The 19,063-nt window shown below is 42.1% G+C and overlaps 1 pseudogene; it reads left to right on the forward strand.

The window, feature by feature from the left end:
* Positions 1-2,346: 2,346 nt before the first annotated feature.
* On the forward strand, positions 2,347-16,074 carry LOC128058205 (prostaglandin F synthase 1-like; annotated as a pseudogene).
* Positions 16,075-19,063: the final 2,989 nt, after the last annotated feature.

The following is a 19,063-nucleotide window of genomic DNA, read 5'->3' on the forward strand; positions in this document are numbered from 1 at the left end:
CACCTCTGTGGGACGGGGAGGGGAAGACTAGAGCCAGAGCCCAGTGTGAGCAAAGGCTTCTCCTGTGCTCAGTGGCTGTCCCCACCCTACTGGGCCAGGCAGGTCCCAATATGCTGGAGCAGAACTCTGAGGGTTGGGCCCACACTGGTTCCACCCCTAGTAAGTGTGCACCCCCCTCCCCCACTCTGGCACCTTTGCCCTAGAGGGTGGCAGAGCTGGAGGGAGGAATGCTGGAGCAGCCCCTGGTGTGGGCAGCCGTGACTGTGGTGCATCCCTGGCACACCGTCAGAACCCCAGACCCTGCTCCTCAGGCCCGTCTGGCCTCCCTGCCCCATCCAGATGTGTGTGTGTTCCTGTGTGTGTGTGTCTGTGTGTGTGTGTGTATATGTAGGTGTTCATAATTGACTACCTGAAACAGCAGGCAAATACTCACTCTTGGTAGATCTTGTTCCCTGTCCTGACTGGCTTTCACTAGTTTGCCTGGCATTCTCCTTGTGCTTCTTTCACCCCAACAGGAAAGCTAAGGGTGACTCAGTTCATTTCTGAGTCAGCGTCTTGCCTGGCCCATGGGTGGCTTTCTGAGTCCAGTGAATTTATGACTGTTTTTGAATGCCTTATGGCTCCCAAATCCACACCCCAGTTCTACTCAGGGTTTTATCAATACATGGTCTAGTCTATGGCTCCACCCTTATTCCTTTGTCCTTGGCTCTGTGTGTATGTATGTATATATATATATATATAGTTCCCCTCGAGCTGCAATAGCCATTCCAGCTGCTCTTCGGTTTAAGCTTAGAGTTAATTGGAACAGGCACCAGTCCCCAGGCAGCCAGCCCCCAAGTTGGTTGGAACATTGCACAGTTGGTTTTCTTTGATCACTCTGGATTGAGGGAAGCAACTGGGGGCTGATCAAGAGTGCACTGTCCCAGGGAGGAGGAGGGTACAGGTGAGTAATACACGATGAAATTTCCTACCATTCTGTTCTGGATTTTTCCTAATTGTGTGTTCACTTTGTTGCTGTAGATCTTTGAGTGTTTTCCAGAGATCTCATGAGGTTTTTCAGCCGCTTTCTCTTCCTTTTCTAGCCTTTCCAAGGGAGAATTCAGTCATCTTACTTCACCATTTTGCTGACATCACTATATATGTTAAATTTTATTTAACTTCACCTCACCCCCATATATCAGTGCATCACAATTTCCCTTACTCTTTCCCTTACTCTTTGTTATAATTTGTGTAGCTTATGCAGGAGACTCGGGTCTATCCCTGGGTCAGGAAGATCCTCTGGTGAAGGAAATAGCAAACTACTCCAGAATTTTTACCTGGAAAATCCCATGGCTTGAGGATCCTGGTGGGCTACACCCCATGGGGTCGCAAAGAGTCAGACACAACTGAGCTACTAATATACATGTAGTTTCTTGCGTTTTCTTTTATGAATAATGTTCAACAAGTTAGTAAATTATGTAAAGTATGTACCAGATACATTATGAAAGTACTCTGGGTGTGTGCTAAGCTGTTTTAGTTCCATCCGACTCTTTGCAACCCCATGGACTGCAGCCCGCCAGACTCCTCTGTTCATGGGATTCCCCAGGCAAGAATACTGGAGTGGGTTGCCATGCCCTCCTTCAGGGGATCTTCCCAACCCAGGGATTGAACCCAGTGATCGAAACTGTACATCTCCTGCATTGGCAGGCAGGTTCTTTACCACTAGGGCCACCTGGAAAGCAAGCGTACTGTAGAAGTTATATAACTAATTACAACGTTCTCTTTGCACACTGCACATGGTATCCTAAAGCTATTAATAATTAACCTCCAATAAATACTTTTCCAAAATGTCTGGTTTAGGTATCCTGTTCAGGATTTCACCACAGTCAGGTCTGTAAAGCAAAATAATTTTGCTGGTGGGAAATGTAAAAAGGAAAATTTACTTTCACTTGAAGTTTTGATTCTTTATTAAGGGATAACATTTTCAAAAATGCTGTTATCACTTTACATTTTGTGATGTGTGTATGTGTGCTGTTTGTACTGTTAGACAATTGTCTCAGTTTATGTTTGATTGAGATTGGGCCTATAATAGAAAATATAAAAGGTTGGAGTGTGGAAATTTCTAGTTTAACTAATGGTCATTAATTGCTCAGCCAATCTCACTTTATATAAAACTTTAGGTTATACTGATAAAAAAAAATCAAACAAGTTAACTCTCTGACTCCATGGGCATTAGGTTAATCACACTTCTCCTGCAATGCATCTGCTAACACTGGACAGTGCAGCTGGGGTGTTACCTTCCTGTTATTTCTAACCTCTGAAGGCAGAAGAAAAAATCAATCTGCTTACTCAGGGGAACAACAGGCAATGGACCCCAAAAGCCAGAAGGTGAAGCTTAATGATGGCCACTTCATTCCTGTCCTGGGATTTGGAACCTATGCACCTCCAGAGGTAACAGTAGTGGTTTGGGGTTGAGATATAAATAGTAGTGGGTGTGATATGAGCAAAAGGGACTTGGGTTGTCAAGCACTGAGCTTCTGTGTGACTCTGGGAGGGTGACGTGGTTCCACTAACCAGGTTAGAACCATGCCCTGTGAAAGGAGAAAGAGCATCCAATCTCCACTCTGCATCATGGTGTGAAGCTGTGCTCACCTGCAGGTTGCTCTGGGTTCCCCTCCAGTTTCCATCTCTTTCCCAGCTTGGCAGAAGAGGTGAGACTTGGCTGTGGAGAACACTTACTGTCAGCTGCTTTGCTTTAAGTGTGATTGCAGTGGTGGGGTTTCTCTGTAGATTTTATTATTTCAAGAACTCTTTCCTCCTTCCAAAAAAAAATGACCCAGAGAAGCTTTTAGGTGGAAGGTCCTGAAGATGAGGTGACTGAAAAATAATGGCAGAAAATCGTTTTTCTACTGTGGGGTGCCTGGTAGGTGCCAGGGCAGAAACACTCCGGCTGTATTTTGCCCTGTGCTTCTGTTTCTGCTTGGAAACTTCTGATGGGAACTATAGTATCATTTGACGTGATGAGATGCAATCTTACAGGCTAGGTTTTGTAATGTATCTTTGTGTTTTGTAATGTGTTTTCATTTAAGTATTGTTTTCAGTGCTGGGTTATAGAAGAGGAGCTAGTGGACAAGTCTCTATACTGTAAGCCAGAAAATTTGCTATCTATCTTGTGTTTATAGTATGTAGTTGAGACAATGGACTGGTCCTTAAACTTTAAGCCTCAAAATTTTCATCTATAAAACCGATGGAAATAATTAGATACATTTTGGAAACATAAGACAGGACTTTGTAGTACAAATTGGGGTGAGGGGAGGGAAGAGTCCAGGCTGTTACTGAAGCTCATTGGGTTCATTCCTTGGTATACACACAAATACTGGAGCATTTAAGAAAATCCAGGACCAACCCTAACAGAGAGAAGCTATACCAACTATCTACCTCCTTGAAATAGGAATGAGTCTGATTCACATAAAAAGAAGTGGAATATTATTCAATATTATAAATGAAATTAATCCTGTCATTTTGAACCACATAGATGAACTAACTTTAAGCTAAGTGTAATAAGCCATAAACAGAAAGACAATTACTATATAATTTACTTATAGGTGGAATCTAAAACAGTGGAACTCATAGAAGAAAGAATAAGGTATGGTGACCAGAAGCTGGGGACAAGTCTAGGAAAAATGAAAAGACGTTGGTCAAGGGTACAGACTTTCAGTCCTAAGGCGAATAAATCTGAACACCTGTTGTATAGCACAGTGACTATAGTTAAAGATTATGGGCTATATCTTGAGATTTTGTAGAGACTAGACCTTAAATTTTCTTACAAACATGCCATAAATTCAAGTATGTGAGGTGATGGATCTGTTGCCTAGGTTGATTGTGGTAATCATTAGCAATGTGTACTTATATGAAAACATCACTTTATTCAATATATATGCTTTTTAATTGGTGTATTCTCTGTGGCTTCACTGAAGACTGAAGTCTTAGTAGCTTTCACATGTTTCTTGATGCTTTTACCAGGCATTTTACACCTTTGTTGATTTTGCCTCAAACATCTCACAGTATAAATCTTATCCATGACTACAACTTTATGCTGAGTCCTTTGGGTCTTCCAGCAAGTCATTGAACCTGGAGGTTGTCTTGGGGTCCTCTGAGGCCTGTGATCAGCCACTGGCCATCTGGGATTGAAGGGTTCCTTACTGCCCATTTAATCTCTGGCCAGAACATTCAGAGAAACTGTCATGAGTTCATCACAACAGTTGCAAAATGAACTAAAAGCACAAAGAAATGTTGATTCTTGGGAAGATCAATCTTGTGCCTTAGCAATCTCTTGATCATGTAGCTATTCAACTTCTACCTTGTTATTTATGTAGGGGGCTAAGAGGGAAGCTCTGGAAATCACCAAATTCGCTATTGAGGTTGGGTTCCGCCATATTGACTGTGCTCATGTGTACCAAAATGAAGAGCAAGTTGGCCAGGCCATTCGAAGCAAGATTGCAGATGGCACTGTGAAGAGAGAAGACATATTCTACACCTCAAAGGTGCTGTGTGTTGAGTGTGTACAGATGTGTGCAAGTGATTTTGCCCAGGTGACAGTTATATAATAGGATCATTGTTCAGTGAATAATTGTTTGGTGAACTATTCTTACATACATTCCTGAAGTATTAGAGTTCCCTGGTGGTTCAGTGGTTAAGACTTGATACTTTAATACCATGTGCTAGGATCTATCCTTGGTCAAGGAAGTGATATCTCACAAGGCAAGTGGTAAGGAAAAAGTTACATAATGTGTTATTAATACAACTTTCACTCTTTAACCTCTGCAGCTTTGGTTAACTTCCCTTTGACCAGAGTTGGTCCAACCAGCCTTGGAAAAATCACTGAAAAATCTTCAACTGGACTATGTTGATCTTCATGTTATTCATATTCCAGTGGCTCTGAAGGTTAGAACTTTGTGTGATCACATCAATTTTATATCTTGTGTTAGAATGTGCATCAACTTGCATGGATGGTTGAATTAATGGATGATTACTCTAGAGTAGAGTCCCTCAAATAATCATTTGTGATCCTCTTTTTACTGAGTTTCTTTGAATCCCTTACATGACTCTTAGGGAAAGTATTAAATAACTTGTTTTTCTACCTGAAAAGCTTGAGAAATAAGCCAGTTCTGCACATAGTCCTGGTTATGACTCCTGAGTCTCTGGAGATTTCATGAACCAAGAGTTTGGTGTAGTTGTGGTGAGCATGACACTGCCTTACATTGAACATGTTTACCTTGTCTTTCACCCTTTCAAGTTGAGCATATTTGGTGGTGCTCCCTCTGGGTGCGTCTAAATCTCATACCTTTATAGGGACTTGGAAAAGCTTGCCTACACTCTTGCCTGTCTTCAGGATGACATCTGTAGATTGCACTTAGCCAATAAGAACAGTTTACTTAGAATTCTTGATTTCAAGTTATAGAAATCAGCTCAAGTCATCTGATGCAAAATCGCTTGGTGGACTATGTAGATGGCAAGTCCCATCACAGACAGATTTTAGGAGTTGCAGTACTCTTCAGAAATGTCTCCTAATTTCTATGATTTATCATGGCTCTACTCATGGTATGGTTTATGTTTACTGAACATTTCCATTGGTGGCAAATATGGCCTTGGGGCAGTTCAAAGCTCGTGGTCACGAATTTGAGAGTTTGTCTGGATCTTCCACATTCCATACATACCTAACTTGAGCTTTGCTGGTTCATATGCCTGCCCTAGGGCATCAGATCCTCAGAGGGAAAAGGAAGTGATTGCAATATTTATGCTGGAAATAAAACCCATGTAAGGTCCATCTAGTCAATGTTATGGTTTTTTCCAGTAGTCATGTAGGGATGTGAGAGTTGGATTATAAAGAAAGCTGAGTGCAGAATTGTTGCTTTTGAACTGTGGTGTTGGAGAAGACTCTTGAGAGTCCCTTGGACTGCAAGGAGATCGAATTAATCCATCCTAAAGGAGATCAGTCCTGGGTGTCATTGGAAGGACTGATGTTGAAGCTGAAACTCCAGTACTTTGGCCACCTAATGTGAAGAGTTGACTCATTTGAAAAGACCCTGCTGCTGGGAAAGATTGAGGGCAGGAAGAGAAGAGGATGACAGAGGATGAGATGGTTGGATGGCATCACCGACTAAATGGACATGAGGTGAGGTGAAATTGCTCAGTCGTGTCCGACTCTTTGTGACCCCGTGGATTGTAGCTTACCAGGCTTCTCCATCCATGGGATTCTCCAGGCAAGAATACTGGAGTGGGTTACCATTTCCTTCTCCAGGGGATCTTCCCGACTCAGGGATCGAACCCGGGTCTCCTGCATTGGAGGCAGAGGCTTTAACCTTTGAGCCACCTGAGTTTGGGTAAACTGCGGGAGTTGGTGATGGACAGGGAAGCCTGACATGCTGCAGTTCATGGAGTCACAGAGTCAGACGCGACTGAGTGATTGAATTGATCTGAACTGAGCTTACTACCAATTCTAGCTCAAGAGAGGCATTTCAAAATAGACAGGTACAAGGAAAAGACAAAATTCACAGAAATCACTGAGTCACTTTTAGGACCTAGAAAAATTGTATTTTTTACAACATATATTAAGTATTAGAGATTAAAATAAGTGTTCCTCCTAGAGACACTGCTTACAACTCCATACACAAATCACTTTGCAGATATTAGTATCTAGAAAGTTGTAAACCTGTCTCATGGATGTTTAATTCCTGATGCCTATCAGCCTGGATAAATGTTGGGAAATTATTTTGTGACATCTCTAAAATGCCAGCTTCTTTTCCAACCAGGGAAGGAATTATTTCCAAAAGATGAAAATGGAAAACTGATATTTGACTCAGTGGATCTCTGTCTTACGTGGGAGGTGAGTCCAGGGAAGAGAGAACCAGGGGAGGAGCCAGGAGAGGGGGAACCTCCTTCATCTCTTCCACCTGTGAGAATGGTCTGTGGACCATCAAACTCAGCAGTTCATGAATCTAAGGGTTATGATGCTGAGGTTGTGGGGAGGAAACCGTTGCTGAAATGCTCCTCAGAGAGGAATGAAGGAGGAGAATATGGGGCAGTAAGACAGGCATCTCTTTCCTTCCATGTGATATGTCTTCTCTAGAATTTTTCTCAGGAAGAGACAGTAATTCTTGTGTCACGATATTTCCCTTTTTCTTCTTGATAATCAATGCTAATTAATTCTTGATGGATAACGGTGATTACTGATGTTTTTCAGCATTTATTTTTGCTCTATCATTCCATGTAATTTTTCATCACCCCTCCCTCCCAGGCCCTGGAGAAGTGTAAGGATGCAGGGCTGACTAAGTACATTGGGGTGTCCAACTTCAACCACAAGCAGCTAGAGAAGATCCTGAACAAGCCAGGGCTCAAGTACAAGCCCGTCTGCAACCAGGTGAGCAGCTTGGCTCCTCTCCATCCTGCTCTTCACAACCTCCTTCTTGCCCTGGAGCCTGATGTCTATCTTTCCTCCCCTCCTGTTCATCTGACCTTTGTGGACAGAAGATTCAAAAGTGCAGAGCCTCTGTCTGGATGGTGTGCATAGAACCCAGAATGTTATGCCTGTCTGATAAATTCAGGTGGAAAAGGTGGGGAAAGCTTCCAAGTAAATTGAGCGTAGAACCCAGAACTTAGAATAAGGAGAAGACATTTTTCTGAGATGAAAACATGACCAAAAATTGGACTGGAAAGTGCCTTGTAGCAAACTGTGTATGGGAAGGAAAACCATGAAAAGATGGAATGGGAAGTAAATAAAAAATACAAATCATGTAAGACTGGCTTAAGAATTAGTGTGGAATTTTGATGACTAAATCCTTATTCTTGGAGGTCTCATCCTCTATGGGCCTTCAACAGGGGGCACAGAAAAATAAAAAGTGCTGGAGATGATGAAAACTGTCCAGGTTAGAGGGTGAAGTTAAAGGCTCACGGTAAAACTGCTGTTGCTGCTGCTAAGTCGCTTCAGTCGTGTCCGACTCTGTGCAACCCAATAGACGGCAGCCCACCAGACTCCCCTTTCCCTGGGATTCTCAAGGCAAGAACACTGGAGTGGGTTGCCATTTCCTTCTCCAATGCATGAGAAACTAACAGGAGATAAATTATTTACTCTGAAACTTTTACTCAGATCTAGAGCCCATATTTTGACTACTCAATCTTGGACTGGTTCTCCCATCCATTTCCATCATAAAATTAACTATATAAACACACTTTTCTCTATTTCACTCTTGCTGTTGATATTTCAAGTTTCCAGTTAATGTTACAGTTTTTCCCTCAACATATTTTTCACCTTTTAATCATTCTCTGTCCTGTTAATATTACCTTTTCATATAATCTTTTTTTTTTTTTGGAAAAGAAAGTTTGCTTTATTTCAGGTGCCAGCAACTGGAGGGGAGGGTGGCAGACACCTGCCCAAAGGCCAACTCCCATGCACGCTCGGCCAGGAGGGGGTGAGACCATTTATAGAGAGTGTGTGTGTGTGTGGGGGGGGGGTTACATGCAGAAACAGCATAGTCGTCTCTAACAGTCATCTTCACATTGGTCATCAGTGGTCTGACTAACATCACCTTGGGTGTATTAGGTACAGTTAACCTATAGTTTGGGATGCACTTGATCTGACACTCTTCTTGTTGGCTTTCTACAGGTGGAATACCATCCTTATCTCAATCAGAGCAAACTGTTGGATTTCTGCAAGTCACATGATATGGTTCTTGTTGCCTTTGGTGCTCTGGGATCCCAACGAGTAAAAGAATGGTACTGAATCCTATTGAAGATAACTGGAAGTTTCCCTAAAATTCAAATTTTGATGGAATAGTTTACATTGTATGGTACTCAGATAGCTCTGCTAGGCAGTGGGGAGAGTGGGGAGGGATGGAATGAATTCTCTTTTATTTCTCCATCACCCAGTCTGTTTTCCACATTGTATTAGCTTGTCAACTCACAAGTAATAAATGTCTGTGTTAAGATCTATATATAGTCCCCTAATTGAGACCAGAGACACAACATTATGTCATGATTTACTTATTTATTAACCATGGAACACATTTCTAAAAATAGATGTTCCAAGCCTCTTATCTTATGTCTAAAATTAGGATAATAATATATAACTCATAGATCAATCATGATAGAAAAAATTTCAATGAACCATTTTTGTAAACATCTATAGGCCTGGCGTGCTGCAATTCATGGGGTCGCAAAGAGTTGGACACGACTGAGCAACTGAACTGAACTGATAGCAGAATAATAATGAAATAAATGTCTCTTACTTTGAGGCTTCTCAATTTTCATTAGTACCTTAGAAAAGTGAAATTTTAAAATGATCCCTGTTTTTTTTTTTTTTTTCCTTCTGTTTCTCTATTCATGCTCTTGATAATAGAAGAAAAACAACCTTTCAGAATTAAAGAACAATCCACGAGTTTGGCAGTCCTGGTCTCAACTCAATAATGCATTCGAATCACCTGCAGAGCTCTGTAAACACAGAATGGGAGGTTACACAGTTGAGGTTCTGATTCAGCTTGTCTTCAGCTCAGCCATGGAATTTGTATTTCTTACAAGATCCCAAGTGATGCCAATGCTGTTGGTCCATGGACCACACTTTGAGAAGCACTGTCTACAGTGGACCTTCTTGGTCTATTTAGGAAGTCTCTTCTCGAATGAGTCTCAGGTCCTCATCATTTCTGAATTTCCTTCAAGGGTGAACCTGAACCATGCTGTTCTCTTGGAGGACCTAGTTCTCTCTGCCATTGCCCAAAAGCACAAGCAAACTCCAGCTCTGGTTGCCCTTCACTACCAGATACAACATGGGGTTGTGGTTCTGACTAAGAGTTTCAACAAGAAGTGGGTCAAAGAGAACATGCAGGTGATGATAAGTGGGTCTGTGGGCAGAGGGCTCCTAGGGAATATCCTTCACAAGGGTCATCCTTTGTCTGTCTCTCAAGATTTGCCTTGAGTCAAGATGAGTTACCTGTTCTTTCCTGTGCATGAAAGCCTTGTGTGTATTCCTCGTGGTTTTCCCCACCTGATGTGGCAACAGGAGAGTTGGCATTACTAGAGAGGGTTCAGTTCAGTTCAGTTCAGCCACTCAGTCATGTCTGACTCTTTGCAGCCCCATGAACTGCAGCACGCCAGGTCTCCCTGTCATTCACCAACTCCTGGAGTCCATCCAAACCTATGTCCATTGAGTCGGTGATGCCATCCAACCATCTCATCCTCTGTTGTTCCCTTCTCCTCCTGCCCTCAATCTTTCCCAGCATCAGGGTCTTTTCATGAGTCAGCTCTTCGCATCAGGTTGCCAAAGTATTGGAGTTTCAGCTTCAACATCAGTCCTGCCAATGAACACAAAAGACTGATCTCCTTTTGGATGGACTGATTGGATCTCCTTGCAGTCCAAGGGACTCTCAAGAGTTTTCTCCAACACCACAGTTCAAAAGCATCAATTCTTCGGTGCTCAGTTTTCTTCACAGTCCAACTCTCACACCCATACATGACCACTGGAAAAACCATGGCCTTGACTAGATGGACCTTTGTTGACAAAGTAATGTCTCTGCTTTTTAATATGCTGTCTAAGTTGGTAAAAACTTTCCTTCCAAAGAGTAAAAGTATTTTAATTTCATGGCTGTAATCACCATCTTCAGTGATTTTGGAGCCCCCCAAAATAAAGTCATCCACTGTTTCCCCATCTATTTCCCATGAAGTGATGGGACCAGATGCCGTGATCTTAGTTTTCTGAATGTTGAGCTTTAAGCCAATTTTTTCACTCTCCTCTTTCACTTTCGCTAAAGTTGGACAGAAAACAGAGATTTTAGCTCCAATGCTATGTCTCCAATTTATTATGTCACATTGTACAAATGTCTTTTTCTCAATTGATGAAATTGCATTATGTGATTTTTTTTTTTAGGCCATTTTGTGTGTTTTAACAAAATACTACACACTGAGTGACTTAGAAAAAAATGAAATTTGTTTTTCACAGTTCTGAAGCTGGAGTTCTGAGGTCAGGGTGCCCATGTGGTTGGGTGATGGCCCTCCTCCAGGTCACTGGCTTCTCCTTGTATCTTAACATGGTGGAGGGGCCAACAGAGCTGTCCCAAGTCTCTTATATGATATTGTTTAAATCTCATGCATGAGGGCTCTATGATTATGTCCTAATAACCTGTTAAAAACTCCTTTTTTAACACCATCAAGATGTGAATTTGGGGGTACAAAAATTATGGCAGTGATCTTTAACCTCCTAATTGTGGTTTTATCTTGTATTTTCATGAATACTATAAGGTTTTACTTCACACATTTAATCTCCTTGAGTTTCTGCTGTTGCAAAGTTCCTGTTCAAGACTGTGCCTATTATTGCTAAGCTGTCTGTGTTTTAATTTCTGTCTAGGAGACCATTATTGTACCTTTGGCGTAGCTGTACAGGAAACTCTCCCCAGTTTTATGATTTAACGCAGAGATCACTTCTGCATCTCTCGATTCTGTGCTTTGACAATCAGCCAGCACTCAGCTAAGTGGTTGTCCTCTAGGCTGGGCTCTCTTGGGCATTTGCAGTTCAGGGCTTTACCAGCTGGATGTGACTCTTGTCAGAGGAGCCTGCACGCTTTGCTGTATATTTTTTCATATATATTTAGCTAGACTGTGACAACTGTCTCAGCACAGCCCTATGATCCCAAGTCAGTCAGTCAGTTGAGTTACTCAATCATGTCCGACTCTTTGCAACCCCATGGACTGCAGCACGCCAGACTTCCCTGTCCATTACCAACACCTGGAGTTTACTCAAACTCATGTCCATCGAGTCAGTGATGCCATTCAACCATCTCATCCCCTGTTGTCGCCTTATCCTCCTGCCTTCAATCTTTCCCAGTATCAGGGTCTTTTCCAATGAGTCAGTTCTTTGCATCAGGTGGCCAAAGTATTGGAGTTTCAGCTTCAGCATCAGTCCTTCCAATGAATACTCAGGAATAATTTCCTTTACGATTGACTGGTTTGATCTTGCAGTCCAAGGGACTCAAGAGTGTTCTCCAACACCACAGTTTAAAAACATCAATTCTTCAGCACTCAGCTTTCTTTATAGTTCAACTCTCACATCCATACATGACTACTGGAAAAACCATAGCTTTGACTAGATGGACCTTCGTCAGAAAAGTGATGTCTCTGCTTTTTAATATGCTGTCTAGGTGTGTCATAGCTTTTCTTTCAAGGAGCAAGTGTCTTTTAATTTCCCAATTATGATCCCAAGCTAGGGAGTAGGAAAAAATCCTCTTCATGTCTAGCCTCAAAACTAACTCACCATTTCTTCTGGCAAATTTCACTGCCCAATGCAAGTTATGGGTCAGGCCAAGTCAAGGGTCAGTTATATAGTCCCCTGAAAAATTGTTTTTGTGTTTGCATTCAAATTTGGCTCTGAAATACACCTGGAACTGATTTTCTAATATGATATGAAATGATTACCTATTTTTTTTTATTTAAATGAAATCTAAGTGTCCACATTTTCCACAGATTTTCACTGCCAGCTGTCTCATATATCAAATGTTCATAAATACATTCTGGCCTCTCCCTTATATTTAACTATTCAGTTTTCTGTACTCTGTTACAAAAGTATAAAATAAGTCTTGCTTTTCAGGATGGCATATTTTTCTTCTTTAAGGATATCTTGATTGCTCTTGACTAGCTATTTCTTATTTCAAACTTAGTATCACTTTACTGAATTTCACAAAATAATACATGTTTAAGTCTTTGGTTCATATTGCACTGAAACACTACATCACTTTGGAGAAAATGAATTTCTTGACAAAATTGAGCTTTCCATTTCAAAATTATGATATGAATTCTTAATTATTTAGGTGTTCTCTAATGTCTTAAACACTTCATAACTTTCTCCACAAAGGCATTTACATAAAGTTTTTTAGGTTCAATTATGGGTAATTACTTTGCCAACAAAGGTCCGTCTAGTCAAGGCTATGGTTTTTCCAGTGGTTATGTATGGATGTGAGAGTTGGACTGTGAAGAAAGCTGAGTGCCAAAGAACTGATACTTTTAAACTGTGGTGTTGGAGAAGACTCTTGCGAGTCCCTTGGACTGCAAGAAGATCCAACCAGTCCATTTTAAAGGAGATCAGTCCTGGGTGTTCTTTGGAAGGAATGATGCTAAAGCTGAAACTCCAGTACTTTGGCCACCTCATGCGAAGAGTTGATTCATTGGAAAAGACTGTGATGCTGGGAGGGATTGGGGGCAGGAAGAGATGGGGACAACAGAGGATGAGATGGCTGGATGGCATCACCAACTCTATGGACGTGAGTTTGCGTGAACTCCGGGAGTTGGTGATGGACAGGGAGGCCTGGCATGCTGCAATTCATGGGGTTGCAAAGCCTGCAATTCATGGGGTTGCAAAGAGTCGGATACAACTGAGCAACTGAACTGAACTGATAGGTAATGAGTATGTTTGATATCAGATTCTTAAATAGGCTTTCATGGAGGAGCCTCCTTCTGACTCTGCTTCAGCTGAATGCTGTCACCCTTAGGGTGTGTTGGGGGGAGTTAATTAGTCTAATGTTAGCTCAGATTCAGTATCGAGTCAGGAGTGTCCAATGAGCATGCTTGGTAAAAGATTTTAATTTGTTTGTTTTTTCAAGTGATTCACTTAGATAAGGGACTGACTGATGCACTGTAACGTATGTGAGGTGGACAGTGAAGGAAAAGGTGTGGGAAGGAGAGGTGGGAACTCAGCAGAGGTTCCTAGGCTTGTTCACCTGGAAGCTGAGGACAGATACAGCTTTCCTGTCCCCTCTTCTTGTCTGCATCCAGCTGGAAACTCCTCCAGTCCCCAGGGGAAGGCCAGTTCTTGGGGGAGTAAACATGGTTCTTTCCTTTCTTCCAGGTGTTTGACTTTTAACTGACTCTGGAAGATATGAAAGCAATTGATGGCCTCAACAGAAATAGAAGATACTATGAATTTCTACCATAAGTGACTTTCAGATGTTTCACACATATGTTATTTTCTGTATCAGGCAGTTCAGTAGGGGAACTAAGTTTTTTAAAGCTTAATTCTTGGAAGACAGTCCTGATTTCCAGTGTAGGAATAAACCAGGGGCTTCCTGCAGACCTCACACCAGAGGTTTCCTCTAGGACTTCATCTCAGACCAACCAAAATGTGATTGGAGCCCAGAATAGTGCATCAATAAAATCCCGAGTTCACATCATAGTGAATTCACTACTTTGTGCCCTTGATCCCTGTGTCTGGTGTACCTCCTCTCAGGGCTGAGAGACTCAGGAAACAGAGGGCACAGTGTCTGCAGCCCAGTGTTCATTCAAGGACTTGTGAACATGTTTCATCTTTAATTCTTTTTACATCAGGGGAAAATAATTATATTAATAATAACTATATATAATGAATCCATCATGCATTACATTCTTTTTTTGTTGTTTTTGTTTAATCTCTAAGTCCTGTATGACTCTCTACCATCCCATGTGCTATAGCCCAACAGGCTCCTCTGCACTTGGCATTTCCCAGGCAATAATACTGGAGTGGATTGTCATTTCATTCTCCAATGGATCTTGCTACCCTAGGGATTGAACCCAGGTCTGCTGCTTGGCAGGTGGATCCTTAACCACTGAGCCACCTGGGAAGAAGTCATTCGTATTATGCCTAACAAAATTACAAAATGTATTGTTGATATATTTATGAAGGATGGTCCCATGAAATCCAATGTGCATCTGTGCTACGAAGTCACAGGGGGCCTGCTTCCACCCTGTCCCCTAAGTGTCTGGTGGATTTTCTCCCTAATGGGCATTTTTTTTCCTCCAACACATCATCCATTTCTTTCAAACTGGTTTCCCCATTGGCCTTTTTTCCCCTGTTACAACTCCTACATCTTCACCCTTGTTATCTCACAAAGCTGCATTACCAGTAGATCATGAGCTTAACTGACCCTCCAGTGAGTGACTGTTGTGTCCTTAGCAGGACACACCCAGGTAAGATCATCTGGGTCTTCTGCTTTCTTGAGTAAAGACTCACACCTGTGTTGTATCTGTTCATCAGTGATCCATCCACTGTGGAGTCCCTACCTCCCATACTTTGACTTAGTCACTAACATGGGATTCCAGCTGCCTAATTACTGCAGGAGGATGTCAAGACTGAAGAGACAGATGATTGATCAAACAGGGAGAAGCTGGAAGGGAGTTTAGAGAGAAGAGAATACAAATTATTGGTAAAATGAAGCTTTTGTTTCCAACGAAGGATCTCAAAACTCTCCCTATTGCTTGTAAGCTGTATCATGCTTCTGAGAAAAGCCATGATGAAAGAAAAAATGTGGAAGGTTATTTTTCTGTACTTAGGAGTTTTTAAGTATAATTCTATGTTCTTCATTAGGCTGTGAATGCCTAGACTTACTCATCTTTGTGGGCTTGGGTCAATGGCACAGCTCCTGGCACTTGGAATTGCTCAGAGTGCACTTTTTAATTAATCAAAAAGGACAAATTCAGAAAGGAAAGTAAAAAGATGGAAAAAAAGGAAAACAGCAGTAATACTAATTTCTGAGTAACAAGTGTTTTAATATATTATAAATTAAGAAAGGAATATTCCCTCTTTGAGCTATGTGATTATTCAAGTGCTTGTGGTAGCTCTTCAATAGATGACAAGTTCCTTAATGCAGGCACTCTGCATTTATGGAGTGTTCACTTGCTTATCCATGGGTGTATGAAAAACGGCAGCTAATTTATTCACTGGGCACCTTTTCATCATCTAGGAGCAGAAGTTACACCTGTGTCTGAGATGATCGCTACAGTTACTGCCAGGTCTTGTGCTCTCATATAAATTATAACAAGTCAAACTACCTGTCACTGTGGAGTGAATGTCACATGTGGATGTTGGGACTGGATGTGCAGGTGCCGTGTGCACATGGAGCAGACACCACCTGTGTGCTTGTCGGGGGAGAAGGAGGGACGTGTTTGTAGATTTAGAGTTTTAGCCCATCCTGACCGCATCATAGAGTAATACTCTATGACAACATGACTGATTTAATGAATGAATCCTCCTCCTTCTCTTTCAGTGGTGTTGGTCACCCTGAGTATCCATTCTCTGAAGAATATTGACTCTCAGCTCTCACTGAGATTCTTCAAGATTTTCTTGTGTCAACTTTTGTACTTGGTGGAGGTACTCAAATGAAGTGTCTGAACTTTGGAAAGCTTGCCTTTCCTTTTTAAAAAATAAAAAGTTCATGAAACAATAAAGACTTCAAGTAAGACTCTTGTTTCTGATCATTAAAATAATACCTCCAAATTGTAGAAAATTTGGAAAATAGAAGGGACCAGATAGAAAATAAAGATCAGTTGTGTTTACCCATTTAAAAATACTTACCTTTGGTGTATTTACCTTGTGATTTTCCTACACAAATATGTGCATTTGTTTACTTACAAAGACAAATAAACTTCAGTCAACAGATTGTATACTTCTTTTGAAACTTAGCATAAGTATCTTGGTAAGCTAAAAGAATGATTTTTAAAAATCTGGTGTTGTATTTTACTTCCTGTAAAGCAGCACATTTTGCTCATTTATATAATTTCTTAATTGTCTGCCCATGCTTAGCATTTTGAGGAATCATTACATATTTTGAGTTCGTTCATTGGTCATTCAGCAAAACTTTATTGAACATTCTTTAGAAAGACATTGTTTCATCAAAAAATGTCAATAAGTAAAATAAATTCTTGAGTCTTTAGTCTCGTGCAGAATGAGACTGTGAATGGTATCAGGAGAATTTAGCTGTTAGAAATGGGTATGTGTCTGTTGAGATAGTTCTGCATAACGTCTTGCATTTCTGTACATCTATTCAGCAGAGACACCAACTACCCTTGATCCCACACAAATTTTCATTTCTACAAAACAGCCTTGAAGATAGAGACAGTGATTCCTGCATTTCTCTGGAACAGAAAATGCTTATTCCAGGAAGGAAGAGTGTTCATGGAATATTTAAGGGCCAGTAAGTTGGCTGATGTGGGTGGAGTTTAGTGAGGTGGGGAGACAGGAGCTGGAGACAAGTCAGAGAGCCAGTGGGGCAGAGGGTCCTTGTCACATAGGCTTTTAAAGGAGTTTACTGTGAGGGAAATGGAGAAGGATACTTCCAGAACACTGCTCTTCGGGCTACTATCTGATAGCCAACGGCCACACTGGCCCGTCCAGACATCCTGCCTGTCTGAGCCGGCTCTGTACCCTACACTGCCCACTCTGCCCGCATGGGCGGCCCTCGCCCTGCGGGGAGTAAACTGGATCCAGAGGCACTGAAGGGGTGTCTGTGGGCTGGGGGGCACACAAGCTGCCAGTAAACTGGCCAAGTTCTGGACAATGTCCAGCCGCCTCCTCAGCCTGTTCCAGGAGCATAAGCGGGTGCATGTCTCAGGAGAGGAGTCAGGTTCCCGGACCGCCTGTGGGTCCAGCTGGGTTCACAGTAGCTGCGGGGCTGCGACCTCCCAGGGTCATCCCAGGGCTGCAGTACCCAGTGTGTGGTGTGCACAGGTCTCTCTAGGGAGGACTTTTGAGTCCCTGTCTCCCCTTCTCATCTGGGGCCCTCTTGTGGGCTCAGTCCTGATCTGCTGGCTTCTCTTCCCTTCCCACCCAGCTCAGTAGGGATGGTTCTATCCAGCCTTTGTATGGAGGAGTCTTCCTGCTTGTGCCATGTGTTTTCAAGAGATGGGACCCCCTAATGTGCTTCTGGGGTAGCTGAGCTCAGCATCCTCTTGCCCACCTGGAGCTCCTCCATGGGACAGTCAGTGTGTGACACTCACTGTGCTCTAAGTGTGGCTCCTGTGATTGTTCAAGAAGAGTCCGTGCCAATTTCTTTTCTTCCTTTCATGGATCAGGCTTCCCAGGTAGGGCAGTGGTAAAGAATCTGCCTGACAGTGCAGGAGATATGAGTTGCATCTCTGATCCAGGAAGATCCGCTGGAGAAGGAAATGGCAGCCCACTCCAGTATTCTTGCCTGGAGAATACCATGGACAGAGAAAACTGTGGGGTTCATGGGGGTCACAATATAGGGGTCTTGACTTTGTGACTAAACAGTAGCAAAAATAATTTCATGGTTCATGTTTTTCTCTCTTTTTTTCCTCTCTGTCTCTTTTTTTAGATTTGTTGTTTCACCTTTCTTTATTGTATGCCTTTTCTCTCTCTCCTTCTGTGTGTTCCTAACTGGGTACTTGGACAAGAACAGCACACCCACTGTTTGCGGATTTGTACCACATCCAGTTTGTCCTTTGCTAGTTGATGTGGCATGTCCCTGTTCTGGGGTCAGCCCAACAGGAATCTAAGGGAAACTCAAGTCATTTCTGAGTCAACAACTTACCTGGCCCATGAGTGGCTTTCTGATTCTGGGAGATTTATGATTGTTTTGAATGCCTTATTACCCCCCCAAATCCACACCCCAGTTCTATCATGGATTTACATGGTCTGTGTGTGTCCCTACCCTTAGTCCCTGGCCCTGGTCCCATACATATCTATTCCCCCTGCAGGTGTAATGAGCCACTCCAGCTGCTCTTCAGTTCAAGCTCAGACTTAAGTGAAATGGACACCATTTCCCTGGCAAGCTCCAAGTAGTGAAGAATATCGCATATAAGGATTTCTTCGATGAGTCTCCTTTGAGGGAGGCAGCAGGGTGCTGACCCGCTGACCTTTACAGATCAAGATGGCTCTGTTCAAGTCAGGGGAGAGATGAGTGTAAATAAAAACATACGGAAATGTCCTTCCAGTCTTTTGGATCTTTCCTAGTTTTGTGTTCACTTTGTTGCTGTAGATGTTTTTTTGACTGGTTCCCAGAACTCCGACGACATTTTTCAGCTGCTTTCTTTTTCCATACTTCCCTTTTCGAGGGAGACTTCACTCCTCCTAGCTCACTATTTTGCTGACATCACTCTATGTGTTAAATTGAATTTTCCTTCACAACATCTGCTTGTACCAGTGCATCATGGTTTCCCTTACTCTTCCTAAATTTGTTGCAATTTCAGTTGTTTATCGGTTTTTCTTTTATGAATAATGTTTAGCACGATAACAAACTGTGTAAAATATGTATTGGTTACATAATAAGAGTACTCTAAA

This window comes from Budorcas taxicolor, chromosome 13 (assembly GCF_023091745.1).
Source record: "Budorcas taxicolor isolate Tak-1 chromosome 13, Takin1.1, whole genome shotgun sequence".
NCBI classification, from domain to species: Eukaryota; Metazoa; Chordata; class Mammalia; order Artiodactyla; family Bovidae; genus Budorcas; species Budorcas taxicolor.